At 41.2% G+C, this 17826-nt stretch overlaps 1 protein-coding gene across 1 annotated transcript in view; it reads right to left on the reverse strand.

Moving 5' to 3' along the window:
- LOC309493254 (C-type mannose receptor 2-like) overlaps positions 1-17826 on the reverse strand; it is a 185800-nt gene that overhangs the window by 143571 nt on the left and 24403 nt on the right. The window lies entirely within an intron of this gene.

Here is a 17826-nt window from a genome sequence, read left to right on the forward strand (position 1 = left end):
GTGCACACGCTACATTATGGCCAAGCATGCGCCCTCAAAATAGCATTTGAATAACATGCGCAACGCCACTGACTTACGACTAGTTTTTCCTGGTCAGTGGCGGAATTGTTTTCTAAACCTGCAAAATGGCACTAGGGAACGTTTGCGCCGGAACACGCCTCCTCTTTTCACTGAACCGCCCCCGGAAGCGCAAGTTCATTCCATTATTTACCGACGTGCGTCTGTGGAGGGAAAAGTCCGCTGTGCGCGGGAGCAAAATAGGAATGATACATGCGTCGGAGTACAAACTCAATTGCGCTGGTGCAAGATAGGGCCCTTAGTATTTGTCTTGTTTCTAGTCTGATCGGTTTTTCACATTGTAATGGACAATTTGTCTTTGTGTGTTCAGTTAAAGTTAATCTAACAATGACGATTTTTACAGGTTTTGTGTTAAGATATTTTTTTATTCATTTTTTTATTGCAATACGTGTAACAAGTGAACACAATAAAATCCCACTGAAAAGACAAGAACGAATTTTCTTCTCAGGACAAGAGTTTTGTTCATCAAGATGGGGAAAGTTGTTGTACATCTATTATGTGTTGAAATGTTATGCATTCATTAATTCATTACAATTTACAGTATGTTTGTCAAAACAATGGTTTGATATTTTTCAATTTAAATTTGACAGTATAAAGTTGGCTGAAAATATAATTCTCTTGGCTCATAATGGCAGATTCCCACAGTTATGAACAACAAATATCAAAATGTTCAAATATCAGTTTATTTTCTATAAAAAAGTTGAAAGTGTGACAAATATCCACAGTCTCTTCTACATTTATGAGCACATTATATGGTGCGTCTTTTTATTAATGAATGTTTATTGAGATTGTATGGAGCTGCACTTACAGTTAGATGAACTGCAGATGAATGTCAGGCTGGTTCTACATGACACATCATGCCATTCTCCATTTCTCATCATAGCACACTCATCTCTGCCATCAGGTTGTGTAGGTCCCCAGTTCAGATAGAGCACAGGTTCACCTGAAGACCACTGCCATTTATCAACACTCGTCCTCTTCAGTCCAATCCGGATAGTCTGAACACTCTTCACACTCTTCTTCAGCTCGTTCATGTCGTTCATGTTGCCAACGGTGGCCAGATCTGTGTAATTCTCTCTGCAGAATCTCTGAGCTTCAGTCCAGGTCTAACTCACGTTTAGGCATGTGCCGGTATCAAATTTTCATGCTGCGATTAATTGATTGAGCTTTTATCACGGTATACGGTATTATCACGATATTTTTATTGCTCAAGAGAAACGGATGGATTGGGGGGGATGTAGAAAAAAACAACTTGCATCACAATATGTGAAATTGTGATTGTCAAAACATTTGGTAACTAAACAGAATTTTACACAATTTTCACGATTTCAATTCATTTCTTGGGATTTGATTTCAATCTTGATTCAATATTGACTCTTTGGATAAATATTAGGTAGGCTACAGTAGATGTTATATATCAAATATATCTCACATAATGCTGTAAACATACAGAGAGCCCTGTCAGCTGGTAGCCCATTATTAAAGGTTAAAAATTAACAAATTAAATTAAATATAATTTGGTTTTCATTATAACAATTATGACACAAGTAAAAATATAATACAAATGTAATATAGTGCACATATTTAGCAAAATACTCCTCTCTATAGCTATTTTTTTTCTAGTCAACTAACGTGCTGGTCATATATGGCTTTCCTGAGGTAAATGTAACGTTCTGTGACATAATTGTTCACCTGCAGCTTTATTGACCTCTTTCCGTGGTTGAAAAACACTGATTGATCGATATTATGTATGAGGCATAAATACCTTTCGGTAAGTTGTACTGTATCTTTAAATAAAAACTAACAGATGATCGGTTTACTTGAACTGAGGCGCTACAGCGATCGGTCACGTCACATTTACAAGCACCAAAACGGTATTTATTGTCTGAATTTCGTAATAAAATGGACAGAACCTGAAAGCTGAGAATTGTTTTCATATCAATAGTAACCTGCTCTGTCTAGTCTGTCGGTCTCCGTGTCCTCTTTGCTCCGCGATTTTTCTCTGCGTGAGAAAATGCATGTGTGGCGCGAGAGCGTGTGAGAAGTGTAAATTGCGTGAGTCTCACACTGAATGCGTAGAGTTGACAGCCCTGCTTTTAGAAGAGGGATAAATCGTCGGCAGCGTTCCTCCTTCCGCCACGCTTCTTCTCCATGTGAGGATTCATTACATTAGACTAGAGTGCGCACTGCGCCGCATGCACACAGTGCTTCTACATGTGGGGATTGTTTACATCAGAGTGCGCACGTGTTTCGCGCAGCATATACGCAGTGTTTGTTTAAGCGGTTGATGGAAAATAAGCTAATGCGCGTTCCATAAATATAAATTCTGATCTATTATTTTTCACGGTATTTTGAAGTGCCCGCGATAACAATATCGTGCATATTCATTACCGCGATTTATCGCATTACCGAATACCGGCACATGTCTAGTAGACATGTGCCGGTATTCGGTAATGCGATAAATCGCGGTAATGAATATGCACGATATTGTTATCGCGGGCACTTCAAAATACCGTGAAAAATAATAGATCCGAAATTAGATTTTTAGAACGCGCATTATAGCTTATTTTCCATCAGCCGCTTAAACAAACACTGCGTACATGCTGCGCGAAACACGTGCGCACTCTGATGTAAACAATCGCCATGTGTATAAGCATGCGGCCGGTGCGCACTTCTAGTCTAATGTAAACAGTCCTCACATAGAGAAGCAGCATGGCGGAAGGAGGAACGCCGCCGCCTACAGTCTATGGCCGCCGCCGATCTATTCGGATCCATCCCGCTTCTAAAAGCAGAGCTGCCAACTCGACGCATTCAGCGCGAGACTCTTCACACGCGACACATCCGTTTTCTCACGCAGAGAAAAATCGCGGAGCAAAGAAGACACGAAGACCGTCAAACAAGACAGAGCAGGTTACTTTTGATATGAAACAGGAGAACAATTGTGTCACAGAACGTTACATTTAAACCATTTAATGACCAGCAAGCATGTTAGATAACTAAAACAAATATAGATAAAGAGGAGTATTTTGCTGAATATGTGCACTGCACTTTTTTACATATTTATTATATTTTTACTTGTCTTTTGGCCTACATAATTGTTATTATAATGAAAACCACATTATATTTGATTTAATTAGTTATTTGTAACCTTTAATAATACCAGCTGATAGGGCTCTATATGGTTTCATAGCATTATGTGAGATATTTTTTTTCATGAGAAAAAAATACCATGTGGGCTATCTACTGTAGCCTTCCTAATATTTATCCAAAATTAGTCAATATTGAATCAAGATTGAAATCAAATCCCAAGTATTGAATTGAAATCGTTAAATTTGTGTTAAGCAATACAAACAGTAGCCTACCAGTCATTGTACCATGTAATCATTGTAACATGTTGTCACTAAACTTAATAAAATTCAGTTTAGTTACCAAATGTTTTGACAATCACAATTACACCTTGTGATGCAAGTTTTATTTTATTTTTTAATTTCCAATCCATCTGTTTCTCATGTGCAATTAAAATATCGTGATAATACCGTATACCGTGATAAAAGATCACTCAATTAATCGCAGCATGAAAATGTGATACCGGCACATGCCTAATGTCTACTCACGTTTATAAAGTGATACTGACGCTGAACACATTCAGATACGGAGCAGAGAGCGTTTGATTTAATGCTTTTCATAACAGGGTCAAACCTGATGAAACTATAAACCATAAATAATACAACAAACACACTCACCAATGAGAAGAAGAATCAAATATAGAGTTTGGTCCATTTCTGAGGAAGAAAACATTGAAAAACTCAAAAACTAAAGTAAAAAAAACAAAAACAAAAAAAAACTCAAGGTTTAACATGATCATGTAATAAAAACATTTTATCAGCATACATCCTCTTAACAAGCATCGGCCCGTGGGCGGGCCGTCGGGGGCGTGGCTATACTTTTATTACTTTTTTTAAACTTTGTTTTATAACAAATATTGAACTGACTATCATAAACTATGCATCATTTGAAAGCTAAAACACTCAAGAATCATGTTCTAAACTTGTTTTTGCAATCAATACACCAGAGAGGAAAGGGTTAAATTAAATGCAAAAGGACTGTTTGTGTAAAAATGAGCAAAATGAACCGCAGTACTTATCTTTCATCTCGTATGGTTCGGATCAGTTCGGACGAAACCAAGAAACAACAGCATACATTTCAATGTAAGGGTCTACTCTTCAAAATGCATCCCACTTTTTAATCCAAAACAACGAAAAAATAGGGGAAAAAATGAAATATCCTTCTTTGTTTGTGTGACGGAGTAGTACCAGGTTTCAGACACAAGGGATTTCGACTACGCCACCCATGGGAATTTCACCCCGGGAAATATGAATGATACCTAAGAATCTAGGTCACACAGGTTCGACTCTCTTAAGGAAGTGGGCGGAAACGTGGGTATCATGAAGAAATACAAAACTTTATTAATACAAAATCATATTTAAAAAAGAGTGTGAGATTCACATTAAAATAATCTCCGTTGCATCAGGATGTGTCTGATGACTCGTTAGTGCATGGCTGACATCGGCTTCAAGACAAACAAAAACAACAAGAGACATACAACAATTCACATCACTATTAATTACACAACTAAAAAGAAAAGAAATACAACCTTACAGGGCCGGGGTTCACCACGGAGAAGGGGGTCACAAAACTAGTAAATCAAAAGCACACTTGCACACACACACACAACACCGTGCACTCAACTTACGCAACCAAAACACTTCAAAAGTGTGGCACCGCCCGTAGGAGGAGCACCACCACCACCACCACAAGAGACCCGTCACCCGTGAGACCCCGGCGACTAAAAAAAAACAAAACAACTTCAGAACAGTTACAATAAATCACAATTTGATTATATCACTGATCACAAAAACAAGGCGAAAATAAAGTCATATCAAGTCACAAACAATATACAGATGTTGGTACAATATAAAAAAAAAAAAAAAAAACACAAGTTAACTAAATTCAGTCCAACTTAAAAGGAGCAACCGCGGGGTTATCTTCTCCTTATTTCACAAAGTAGTGAACGTGGACTCCAAAATACACTAAACTATAATTTAAAGAAACCAGACAGCGACAATCCTCCTGATTAATTGGACGATACGGCGCTCTAGTAGTATGGCAACGGGGAAGCAACCGGAACTGCAACTATAGCAGAAACAAATCGCTCACGAGCGGGAGAGAGAATCCTGAGACAAATCCACACAAAAAAACAATCACCAAAATGCATACATCGCCTGCTAAAATTCTCAGCATTTAACTATGTGCATAACAACACTTACCGAACAAGTGGAGATGAGCTCTATTATCCATTTACAGACACAGATATACGGTATTCATATAACTGCCGTTCAGCTGAGATACAGGGAATACTGCACACAACGCGAAACATCAACTAATCTGCTTTTCATAAAACAGTCCGCACATACCTGAGAGGTTAGTGGTCTTAGCATCCACTGAAAACAAGCCGAGGGAACCAGGGAGGAGAAAAGACAGGCTAGAATGCGCCATGAATCGTTACTGTCATGCACACAGCAAACAACAAAACTGGCTACATGCTAATGAAACATACCTGTGTCCACTGTCAACAACGGAAAACGAGGAGGAGCCGGACGTGACGCATCCCAGGCCATAACCAACCAGCTCTTAAATAGTGGATCCTCCCTGCTGATTGGTGCTCACAACCGTCAATCACCATCACTCGTCCTATTCATTCGGTTACAATCGCATGGGCGTTTTCGAGATAGAGTTCACATCATGTTCATTTTCAATGAAATGTCGATTCTAATCCGTATTCCAACACTCAAAAGCCATCTCACCCCCGTAGTTTAGACTCTTCCGGATCAAATGAGACATTCTCTCTCCTTCAATCACAGGATTTGTTTTAGACCAAAACAGTAAGAGAGCGCCTGACAGGCTCAGCGCCCTGTCAATCTCACACCTGGGTTTTCGACTGAATAAAAGCAGGGGGGCAGGGTTTTATATTATTTTGAAGTTTCCCTGGGCGCCGCCATTGGCTAGCGGACCATCACCTGCTGTTAGCATCCCATTGACTCCCATTCATTTTGGCGTCACTTTGACAGCGAATAACTTTACATCTGAGGCGTTTAAAGACTCCATTTGTCCATTATTTATTTCTAAAGAAACACGAAAATGTATAAAAGTCTCCATTACCTTGTATCTTACGTTATGGCCCCGTAGAAGCAGTTTTTGTAAAAATAGGCTAACGATTGCGTCATAACCACGAATTACATAGACAATTCAGATCATAATTTATTCATACCGCAATGCATGATGGGAGCCATTATTGAGTTGTGATTGGTGGCAGCCACTGCAACATGCTTTATTATTGTCACCATTGTTGAGATTCACAGGCTGATTATTGATGTCTGTGTTTTAAATGAATTTATCTGAATGTCTTTTGATCAGAACAATGTTTATTAAATATTTTGAATTGTAAGTAAAGTACTGATAATTATAGGCTGAAGAATCACAAAACTGCTGCTAACAAGTTAAACCAAACTATCTCAATAAGTTTCCTTTTTCAGATCACAGCATGATTATGTCAAAACGTAACCAACATTATAAGATAACATTTTACTTTGTTCATTTAACTGTTATTCAATAACAGCAGACAATCAACAGTAAATATTAAAGTAAACATATAATGGTCTAGAGCCCAACTAAAGCAAACACCCATCACCTTAATGTAACTTACAATTTGTGATTTTCTCCGTCAGTGATTCTGCTTGTTAACATCAGGTGTCTTCAATAATGTTCAATCATCACTAAATTAATCACTTAATTATCTCATCAGCCCTAAATGCCGCTCCATCTGAAAGCAGGTGATGGCGATTTACTACTAATCAAGGAACCGGCTTTACTGACGAGATGCGCATAACAATATCGCGATTTAAATCGCCCAGCCCTATTGAGAATGAGGACATACTCATAGGTAGCTTGCTGTCACGTGACGAATTGAGCCCGTCCACCATTTTGGGAGGATACGCTATCGGTTGCCAGGGGCAACAGTGCAAGAGCAATACAGAGACGGAGCAGGAAAGACGGCTCGAGGAATTATAATAGAAATTACGAGAAAATTAAGAAGAAATGGAGAAGAATGCGGCAAAAGAAAAGGGTCCTTACAGGGAGAAACTTACTACCAATGCCAAACAAAAAAAAAATTTTACTTTTAAATTTTTAAATATGAAAAAACTGTAACACATGGTTCCTACGGTTTCCACGACAATTGTTTGAGACACTGGAGCAGTTTTTTACACAGCATTTTCCAAGCATTCTAAAATAGTGCGACAACCTCCTCTACTACCAATACAAACAATGAACGGTGCTGGCGGGTATCCTCCCAAAATGGCGGAAAGGGGAGGATGACGCAGTCTCTGAGGGCGGGGCGCTGTGTCGTGACGACACCTCCTCATTCTCAATAACCACGCGACTCTCTGTCGCACAGTAGAGAGATTACCGTATGGACAGGAGGAGAAGCTCGCGGGCAATCGGGGGGACGTGGAGGCAAAATGACAAAACAATTAATCAGAATACTTAGCCAAAGTTTCTCCTGCTCCATGGACACCTCCTACTCACACTCTCCGTCTCTGCAAGTTTCGGAAGGGAATGATTCAGATTTCTCTTGGCACAGCTACTAGAAGACAGACGGGTTGCTCACGTCACATCTACGTTGTCAAGCTCAGTTTGAGTCTGCGCAGTACGGTCGACCATCAGGAAGTTAGTGCTTCTATTTGACTTCAATTGTCTCCGTTGAATCCAATGGGGTCACTGTGTCCAGTTTATATACTTTATTTTTTTATTTTTATTTTTTTTATTAATATACAAATTTAAAGTACAAACATTTAAGGCAGAAATGAATAATTAAACATTTATGATCGTGTTGATATCACATATAAGAACATAACAAAAAAAACAAAAAAACAAAAAACAAAGGGGCGAGGGTCTTAGTCCAATAATTTAAACATATCCAAAACAGAGAGGAGTTTTAGGGCATTTTTGTCCATCATCCAATGAAGAGACTTCACAAATAGCTTTAAGTCATTCTTCCATCCATTGAAATGGGGTTTGATTTTTAAATACTTGCATCTGTGAATAAAGTGTTTACCTAAAGCAATCAGATTGTTTATCAAAAAAATCTGAGTATTTATCACTCAGAAAGTGTCACGGGAGAGTGAGCGAGAGACTAGGATTCAAGTGCAGAGGAGATTTAATTAACAAACACAGACAAAAATACAGAAAACTCAGAACTCAGATAATCAACAGACAGGAACATCAAAGACAGGTAACTCGGACAACGAACCAGCACAAGACTACAAACACAAGGAGGCTAAATAGGGGAACAACAAAGGAGGGTAACGAGACAGACAGGTGGGACAAATTAACCAATAATCAGATAAGATGGGAGGGGCTAGACAATAGACAGGAGAGCACATGGCACAAAACAACAAACACCCATGTGCAGCACAAGACAGAACAGACACGTGACATTACCCCCTCCTTAAGGAGCGGCTACCAGACGCTCCACTAGGGACGGGAGGGACAGACCAGGGCGGGACGGGAGGGACGGGAGGGACGGGGGCCAGGTCCAAGAAGGGAAACAGAAACAGGGGGTAACAGACTCAAAGGGGCCAGGGTGACACAGACAGTACATCGGGGGAACAGGGCGAAGCAAACAGTCCATCTGGTGGCCGGGGCGAAACAAGCAGTACATCGGGTGGCCGGGGCGAAGCAAACAGACCGTCGGGCGGCCGGGGCAAAGCGAACAGTCCATCCGGCGGCCAGGGCGGAGACTTTCCCTCGGGCGGCCAGGGCGGAGACTTTCCCTCGGGCGGCCAGGGCGGAGACTTTCCCTCGGGCGGCCAGGGCGGAGACTTTCCCTCGGGCGGCCAGGGCGGAGACTTTCCCTCGGGCGGCCAGGGCTTTCCCTCGGGCGGCCAGGGCGGAGACTTTCCCTCGGGCGGCCAGGGCGGAGACTTTCCCTCGGGCGGCCAGGGCGGAGACTTTCCCTCGGGCGGCCAGGGCGGAGACTTTCCCTCGGGCGGCCACGGCGCAGGAACTGGAACAGACGCCAACGGCTCAGGAACTGGAACCACCGGCTCAGGCACTGGAACTGGCACCACCGGCTCAGGCACTGGAACTGACACCACCGGCTCAGGCACTGGAACCGGCACCACAGGCTCAGGCACTGGAACCGGCACCACAGGCTCAGGCACTGGAACCGGCACCACAGGCTCAGGCACTGGAACTGGCACCACCGGCTCAGGCACTGGAACTGGAACTGGCACCACCGGCTCAGGCACTGGAACTGACACCACCGGCTCAGGCACTGGAACCGGCACCACAGGCTCAGGCACTGGAACCGGCACCACAGGCTCAGGCACTGGAACCGGCACCACAGGCTCAGGCACTGGAACTGGCACCACCGGCTCAGGCACTGGAACTGGAACTGGCACCACCGGCTCAGGCACTGGAACTGGCACCACCGGCTCAGGCACTGGAACTGGCACCACCGGCTCAGGCACTGGAACTGGCACCACCGGCTCAGGCACTGGAACTGGCACCACCGGCTCAGGCACTGGAACTGGCACCACCGGCTCAGGCACTGGAACTGGCACCACCGGCTCAGGCACTGGAACTGGCACCACCGGCTCAGGCACTGGAACTGGCACCACCGGCTCAGGCACTGGAACTGGCACCACAGGCTCAGGCACTGGAACTGGCACCACCGGCTCAGGCACTGGAACTGGCACCACAAGCTCCGGTTCAGGAACAGACAAAGACACAGACAAAGACAAAGACACAGACAAAGACACAGACAAAGACACAGACAAAGACACAGACAAAGACACAGACAAAGACACAGACACAGGAACAGACACAGGAACAGACACAGGAACAGACACTGGCTCCGGCTCAGGAACAGACACCACCGGCTCAGGCTCAGGAACAGACACAGGCTCGACGGCGGCCATCTTGGCAGAGGACACAGGCTCGACAGGTGTGACGTGGACACTCTCGGCGGCGGCCATCTTGTCAGGGGACACAGGCTCGGCAGGCGTGACGTGAACAGTCTCTGTAGCGGCCATCTTGTCCGAAGACACAGGCCCGGCAGACGTGACGTGAACAGACTCGGCGGCGGCCATCTTGTCCGAAGACACAGGCCCGGCAGACGTGACGTGAACAGACTCGGCGGCGGCCATCTTGTCCGAAGACACAGGCTCGGCAGGCACCACCGGAACTGGGACCACCGGAACAATTATGGAGGGAACCCTTCTCCTCCTCCTGTGTCTTGAGACCACCGGAATTGGGACCACCGGACTCGGGACCACCGGAACTGGGACCACCGGAACTGAGACCACCGGAATAGTCACAGAGGAGGTCTTCCTTCTCCTCCTCCGTCTCCGGACCACCAGACCACCTCCTCCGATCTGATCACCGTCTGACATGGTGCTCTCCTCCTCCAAAGTCCTCTGAACACATCTGGAGAAATATTCAAATAGGGAAATGGAATTTCCCTTCTCCTCCTCTGAAGAAAAAATCTCGCTCCGCTGAATCCACATTTTGGCTGGTTCGTTCTGTCACGGGAGAGTGAGCGAGAGACTAGGATTCAAGTGCAGAGGAGATTTAATTAACAAACACAGACAAAAATACAGAAAACTCAGAACTCAGATAATCAACAGACAGGAACATCAAAGACAGGTAACTCGGACAACGAACCAGCACAAGACTACAAACACAAGGAGGCTAAATAGGGGAACAACAAAGGAGGGTAACGAGACAGACAGGTGGGACAAATTAACCAATAATCAGATAAGATGGGAGGGGCTAGACAATAGACAGGAGAGCACATGGCACAAAACAACAAACACCCATGTGCAGCACAAGACAGAACAGACACGTGACAGAAAGACTCCAAATTGAATTGAATTCACATTTAAAGGCTGAAACAATATCTCTTTAGATTGCAACCAACTTTGAAATGTAAACCAAAATTCTTGCACAAATTCACAGTAAAAGAAGATATGTTCTACAGTTTCAATTTCTTTTTCACAAAATCCACAAGAATTGTTTTCCCAATTAAATCTTTCATGTAAAAAACAATTAGACGGATAAATATCATTCAAGATTTTAAACGTCACTTCTTTGGCCTTGGGGAGGATTGGGTAAGATAAGTAGCACTTTCTTATTTTTTTAGCTTCATCATCACTGAAATCTTTTAGAACATAATTTCTTTTCAATTGACCAGGGTAATATTGTTTGGATAACACATTCCTAATAAACTTATTTGTAAACCCTTTACTCTTTAAATTTATTCCGTCAATACAAAGTGGTCTCATTTCTGAAGTATAGTTTGAATACATTACAAACTGTCTAATCATAATTTGCATGGGTACTGGAATGGCCTTTAACACTTTATTATATTCCTTAATTGGGCACTGAAAATTGAATTTTTCACACAAATCTCTATAACTCAAAAAATTACCACAATTATCCAACAAATGAGTTAATGCCCATAATCCTTTTTCCATCCAAGTTTCTAAAAACAAAGATTTTCTATTACTCAAAATATATCTGTTGTTCCACAGAGGTGTATTATGTGGTGTAAAGTTGTGTTTAAACAATAGGTTCCAGTACAACAGAGCTTGCTGATGGAAATCAGACAGTTTTACAGGTAGTTTGCTTAAATCATAGTCACATCGCAATACAAAATCAATTCCCCCCATTTTCTGGAAAATTGCATTCGGGATGCTAAACCAAAAAGAGTCACTATGACACACAAATGAATTCAACCATTTTAGTTTAAGTACGCCATTCATCACAGAAAAATCTATGGCATTCATGCCACCCTCTTCAAAACTCTTAATCATGTAATTTTTCCGAATATAATGGCATTTACCCTTCCAAATAAAATTGAAATTTATTTTATTTTGAAAGGGATACTTCAGGATTTAGCATTAAGCTTTGTATTAGTAGAAAACCTGTAGTATTTTCGAATTACCGTGCTTTCCACCCTCATATCCCCCTGAGAGGAGAGATTTATGTATTTTTTGTCTGGAAAAAATCCTCAGATGACGCAAAAATCGTCATTTTGCGTCATCGGAGGATTTTCTGGCCAGAGGCTAAAGACTACAGCCAGTAGATGGCGTTGTTCCGCATGTGTTCAACCCGCCCATAGAGGGATCTCACTCACAGAATGTACACAGTGTCAGCCGTCTTTCTTTGGAAGCTAAAATAGCAGGCTCTTGTTCTGTGGAGAAAGCTGAGTAGTAGGGATTACCATCCTCTTTTTCCCGGACATGTCCGGCCGTCCAAAATGTCCGCGTTTCGGCTTTTGCTTTCTGCAGTCGCCATTCATTGTTTACATGCACAGCTTTTGTTTCAATCTAACTGAATTCATTCCGATTGGTGAATCTGAATGTAGTGTTTACATGAACGCTAAACAAGTGATCGGTTGATGTGCGTTTTAACATTGCTAAGAAAATTCCCGCTCCTCGGAGACCGATGCGTCTCAGTAATCACGCCACCAGCCTCGCGCCGTTCTCCCGCGCCCCTCAGCCTCGTCCTGCTCGCCACAGTAAACATAATGAATGGCGACTGTAGAACGCAAAAGCCGAATCCCGGACATTTTGAGCGATCTCGAAATCCCCGGCAAACTCGTCACGGAGACTCACTAGTAGCTAATCCTTGTTGTTTTCAACTGCGCTCTGTAACCGGTAGGCGTGGCTTGGGAGTGGCCTCCTAGGGCAGCGAAGCAAGTGCATTCTGGGAGTTGTTGTCTTTCATCCACATAAGCCAAAAATACATTTTCTGGCTTTTCTCAGTCTAGAAAGCTCCAAATTCAAAAATTTCTTCACATTTCTTCTACATAAATGACCTATTTTAAATACACATTCATCTTTCCAGAGGTGAAGTATCCCTTTAATTTAATCATGTTGTTTGAAATTTCTAATGAAAAGGCAGGGTAGATGGCTCTTGATATACTCTCCGTCTTAGATAGAAGAGTCCTGCCAAAAATTGTTATATCCCTTTGCAGCCACGAATTCAAAATTACTTTACACTTATCAATATTTTTAAGAATATTTTCTTTTTCTCTTACTTTTTTATTTCTGGTGACCATTATGCCCAAATATTTGACATCAGATTTAACCTGTATATTATCAATCAAGTGGTCTGGCTGGTCATGTAAAGCTAAGATTTCACATTTATTAGTGTTCAATATAACACCTGATGCTTTTGAAAACTGGCTGATTGAATCTAACGCTTTGGAAATTTGCCTTTTGTCTTTTAAAAATAACGTTGTGTCGTCCGCAAATTGACTTATTATGATGTGCTTTCCCATGATGTTGAAGCCATCAGAAATATTCATTCTTATCCTAATAGACAATAGCTCAGCGACCATTATAAATAATAAAGGAGAACTGTTACAGCCTTGTCTAATGCCCCTCTTAACTGTGAATCGAGAACATGTGCCGTGCTCCAGAGATACACAGCTATTAATATCGTTATAAAGTAGACGAATTAGATTTGAGAATTTCTGTCCAAAACCAAAATGATTTAGTTTAAAAAAAAAAAGGGGTGTTCAACTGAATCAAAGGCTTTGTAAAAATCTAAAAATACAATAAAACCCTTTTCTATAAATGTATGACTGTAATCTATCAAATCTAGTACCAACCGTATGTTATTATGTGTAGATCTTCCAGCAAGGAAGCCAGACTGAGTTTCATTTATTATCTGAGGAAGGCCTCTTTTCATTCTAGCTGCAATGATTCCGGATAATAACTTATAATCAATGTTAAGAAGTGTAATCGGTCTTAAATTATCTAAAATTCTTTTGTCTTTGCCATGTTTAGGAATAAGTATTATTAGACCTTGCTTCATGCTTGTCATTAATTCATTCTTCTCTATGCATTCTTGAATTGCCTTAAATAATAAATGTCTGATTTCTTTCCAAAAAAATCGATAAAATTCAGCAGTGAGCCCGTCGGTACCTGGAGATTTATTTAAAGACAATTTCATGCTTACGCCATCCAGTTCTTCTATTGTTAAATCAGATTCACAGAATTCTCTAAACGAAACATCAATCTTGGGTATGAAGTCCTTAATTTCATTAAAAAAATTGGAAGAATCTATTTTGGAATATGCAGAAGTGTAAAGATTCTTATAAAATGTAAACACTGCATTTTCCATGGTTTATTGTCCTTACACTCAACTTCATTTATCAGTAAACATGATATTGCCTTGCTTTCCTGTCTTCTCTTCTCTAAATTACACAAATAAGAGGTGTTCTTTTCTCCTTCCTCTATCCACTTTGCTCGTGATCTCACATAAGCACCTTGAGCTCTTTTGCTAAACATATCGTCTAATTTAGTTTGCAATATCAATAATTTTCTTCTATCTTCACTGTTTAATTCTGTCTTTTCACAGCATTTACTAATTTCCTGAAACAAATTCATTTCTTCTTTTCTTTTTTTCTTTGGCAATCTCCTTGCTAACCTTAATGGAACATTCTCGAATTCTATACTTTACAAATTCCCATTTATTGCAAAAACTCTCTATATTCTCATTATTTTCAATTTCAATTATTAATTATTTTATCTTTGTGCAATAATCTTTATTTTTTAACAGACCGGAGTTAAATTTCCAGTAACCTTTATTTTTCTTTATTTTATCAACTGGATTTAATTTAATTTCTACAATGCAATGATCCGTTAGTGGGGCTTTGGAAATCAAGATATCTGAGACAAAATCTTTAAGCGATTGATCAACGAGCCAGTAGTCAATCCTGGATTTACATGTGTTATTCGGTTTAAACCAGGAGTATTGTTTAACTCCTGAATTTAAACTTCTCCAAATGTCTATTAGATGGTTATTATTCATAAAATCCCCAATTATATGATTAAAGTGGTGACTATCAAATTTAGTGGGCCATCTATCTTCCCATTCATCAGGTGCCATATTCCAGTCACCTCCCATTATAATAAAATCTGTTGGATAAATTGTTTTAAGCTCTGATAAAGTTTTTCCAACATCTTCAAGCATGTGTTTATTTTGGGTACCGGTAAACGTTCTATGACCATATACATTAGTTAATATGAAAAAATAACCATCCATTTTCAAGACCACCACCAGCCAGTGCCCTTGACTATCTGTCCTGTATGCAATTATATCACCTGGAAACCTATTAAAGCAAACTGCAACACCAGCAGACTTGTTAGTCCCATGACTAAACAATATTCGGTCCCCCCATTGGTTAGACCAAAACTTAACATCCTCTAGTGAAGAATGAGTTTCTTGTAATAATAGACATTGTGGTTTTCGCCCTTTGCAAAATAAAAATAATGCCTTTCGTTTAACCAAATCTTTTAGACCCCTCGCATTTAACGAAGCAAACGTGACTGAACAATTGAACATTGCTAGAGATAATGAAGATAACTAAAACGAGAGAAAAACAAAACAAACAAAAAAACTTGTAAGAACTTGTTTCAAAGCTTATTTACGCTTTTTCGCAAATACAAAAAGAGTCCCTTGTCCTTTTAACACACTTCTTTTCCATCTAGTGTAAGTAGATCAAACCTTTCTACGATTAACCAATTCGTCGACCCTCAATGTATCCGTGCGGCCCACGGAAATAAGCACGCTTTCCATCCCGACGAGCCTGCTCAATCTGCGGCCACAGTTTCTCCCTTGCCTCCCTGTCCTCTCGCGGTAGCATCTCGGCGAGACGGACGCCTTTCTCTCTGCACACCCGGGAATCTTTGCATCGACGCCACAACTCCTCCTTGACAAATCTCCGCACAAATAAGACAACTACGTGTCTACTCCTGGTATCTTCTTTACGACCGACTCTGTGAACAATGTCGACTGCTTCTTCGAGCTGCTGCCGTTCCATGTCGGGGGCGATCTCACTGAAGAGTTGAATGGCGTCTGCTCTAACGTTTTCGTCTTTTCTTTCCGATAAACCTCTCAATTTCAGACACCATCTCATCTTGTATCTCTCCTGCTCTCGAATTCTTTCTTTAAGCTCGACATTTTCTTTGGACAGACGATCGTTGCATCTTTCCAGCTCATTGATTTTCCCTTTGCATTCCTTAACTTCTTCTGCATTGAATTGCACAGCTTTAGCAAGGCTGGCAACCATGGTGCTCGTTTGTTTAGCTTGCTCTCGAAGTTGCGACAGTTGCTCATTAAAGTTCTTTTCCAAACTTTGAATGGCTTCCAATATAGCCAAGTTAGAAACCTCAGCTTCTTTTAAATAAGTTTTGCACTTCTTCCCGGCTGGAATCTTGCTCGGAGTTGTTGGAACATTGTCTTTTCTTTTGCTGATTGTGCTAACTTCCATAGTGTAATCGTGATCAGATTGCTCTTGAGTCTTTGCTTCCTTAACACTCATCGCTGCTGGCTTTCTTTCACTGACCCCGTCTTTAAAATTCAGTCTAGCTGGTTTGATCATACTTCATTGATTTTTTTATATTAGAGTGTCTTTAATAAGCACGTAATCAAAATTTGGGACAATTTTTCTTCCGACTCTAAAGCGAGTGACTAATCAACACGCCATCTTTCCCGGAACTCCAGTTTATATACTGTCTATGATTAAAAGCCTGGATAGAGCTGGTAAGTCCCGCCCCTTCCGCTAACCCCACTGGACCTCTAGGTTGAAAAATCGTCAATGCAAGTGAATGTGAGAAAATAATTATTTTCTGGTCCCGTTTGAATTTTGCCATGAATGTGAACATATGTTGTCTGTGAATTTTTAATATAATTTTTCGTGTGAAGAATGCTACAATTTAGCGGGTAGAAGTTTGATACGGTTAGACTTTGTGTGAGAGCACTTTGTGGACTACAACTAGTTTTTACATCAGACGGGAATCTGAAGAAAGAACAGCCCATTTGGTTTGAATGGTGACATTTGGGTACAAAACACACAGGCATCTCGATCTGTCTCCATAGATTATCGCAGCATTAGCACCGTGATTTGACAAGTGGAGGGGAAATGTGTTATGGGGTGACGTCACATAGGCGACATGTAGTCTTTCTCGTTATGTCTTTCCCACAACTGCTAGCCAAAGAATCGTACAATATACTGTCAAACTCGTAACATGAAAAATTATATAAAAAATTCACAGACAACATGTTCACATTCATGGCACAATTCAAACGGGACCAGAAAATAATTATTTTCTCACATTCACTTGCATTGACGATTTTTCAACCTAGAGGTCCACTTGGGGTTTTACGGATGGGCGGGACTTACCAGCTCTATAAAGGCAGCCAATGTCCAGTCAGCAAAGTTTTGATTGATGGGAGTATTAGCCAACTAAAATCGATTGCAGTGATAAACAGTTTATGCAAGCATATTCGTCAAATTCAAGTGCGCAAAGTTTTCATTCACATGTGCGCTTTCACCACTCGCACGCAGCGTGCACACACACACACACACACACACACACACACACAGTGCAACGACACACACACATAAGTGCATTGTTTTGAGTTGACACATGGAGCTCGCATAAACGCACGGATTTACTCCAAAGCATATATCTGAGCATCTCTATCATGGATCGTCGACCACAGAAGAGATTTGGTGCTGTTGGAGGAGGTGAAGAGGAGCAGAGACGAAGAGCAGCAGAAAGTAATAGGATATTCATTATAATTATCAGTTTATTGTAATGTATTTGA

This window comes from Leuciscus leuciscus, assembly GCF_965113295.1.
Source record: "Leuciscus leuciscus genome assembly, chromosome: 2".
NCBI lineage: Eukaryota > Metazoa > Chordata > Actinopteri > Cypriniformes > Leuciscidae > Leuciscus > Leuciscus leuciscus.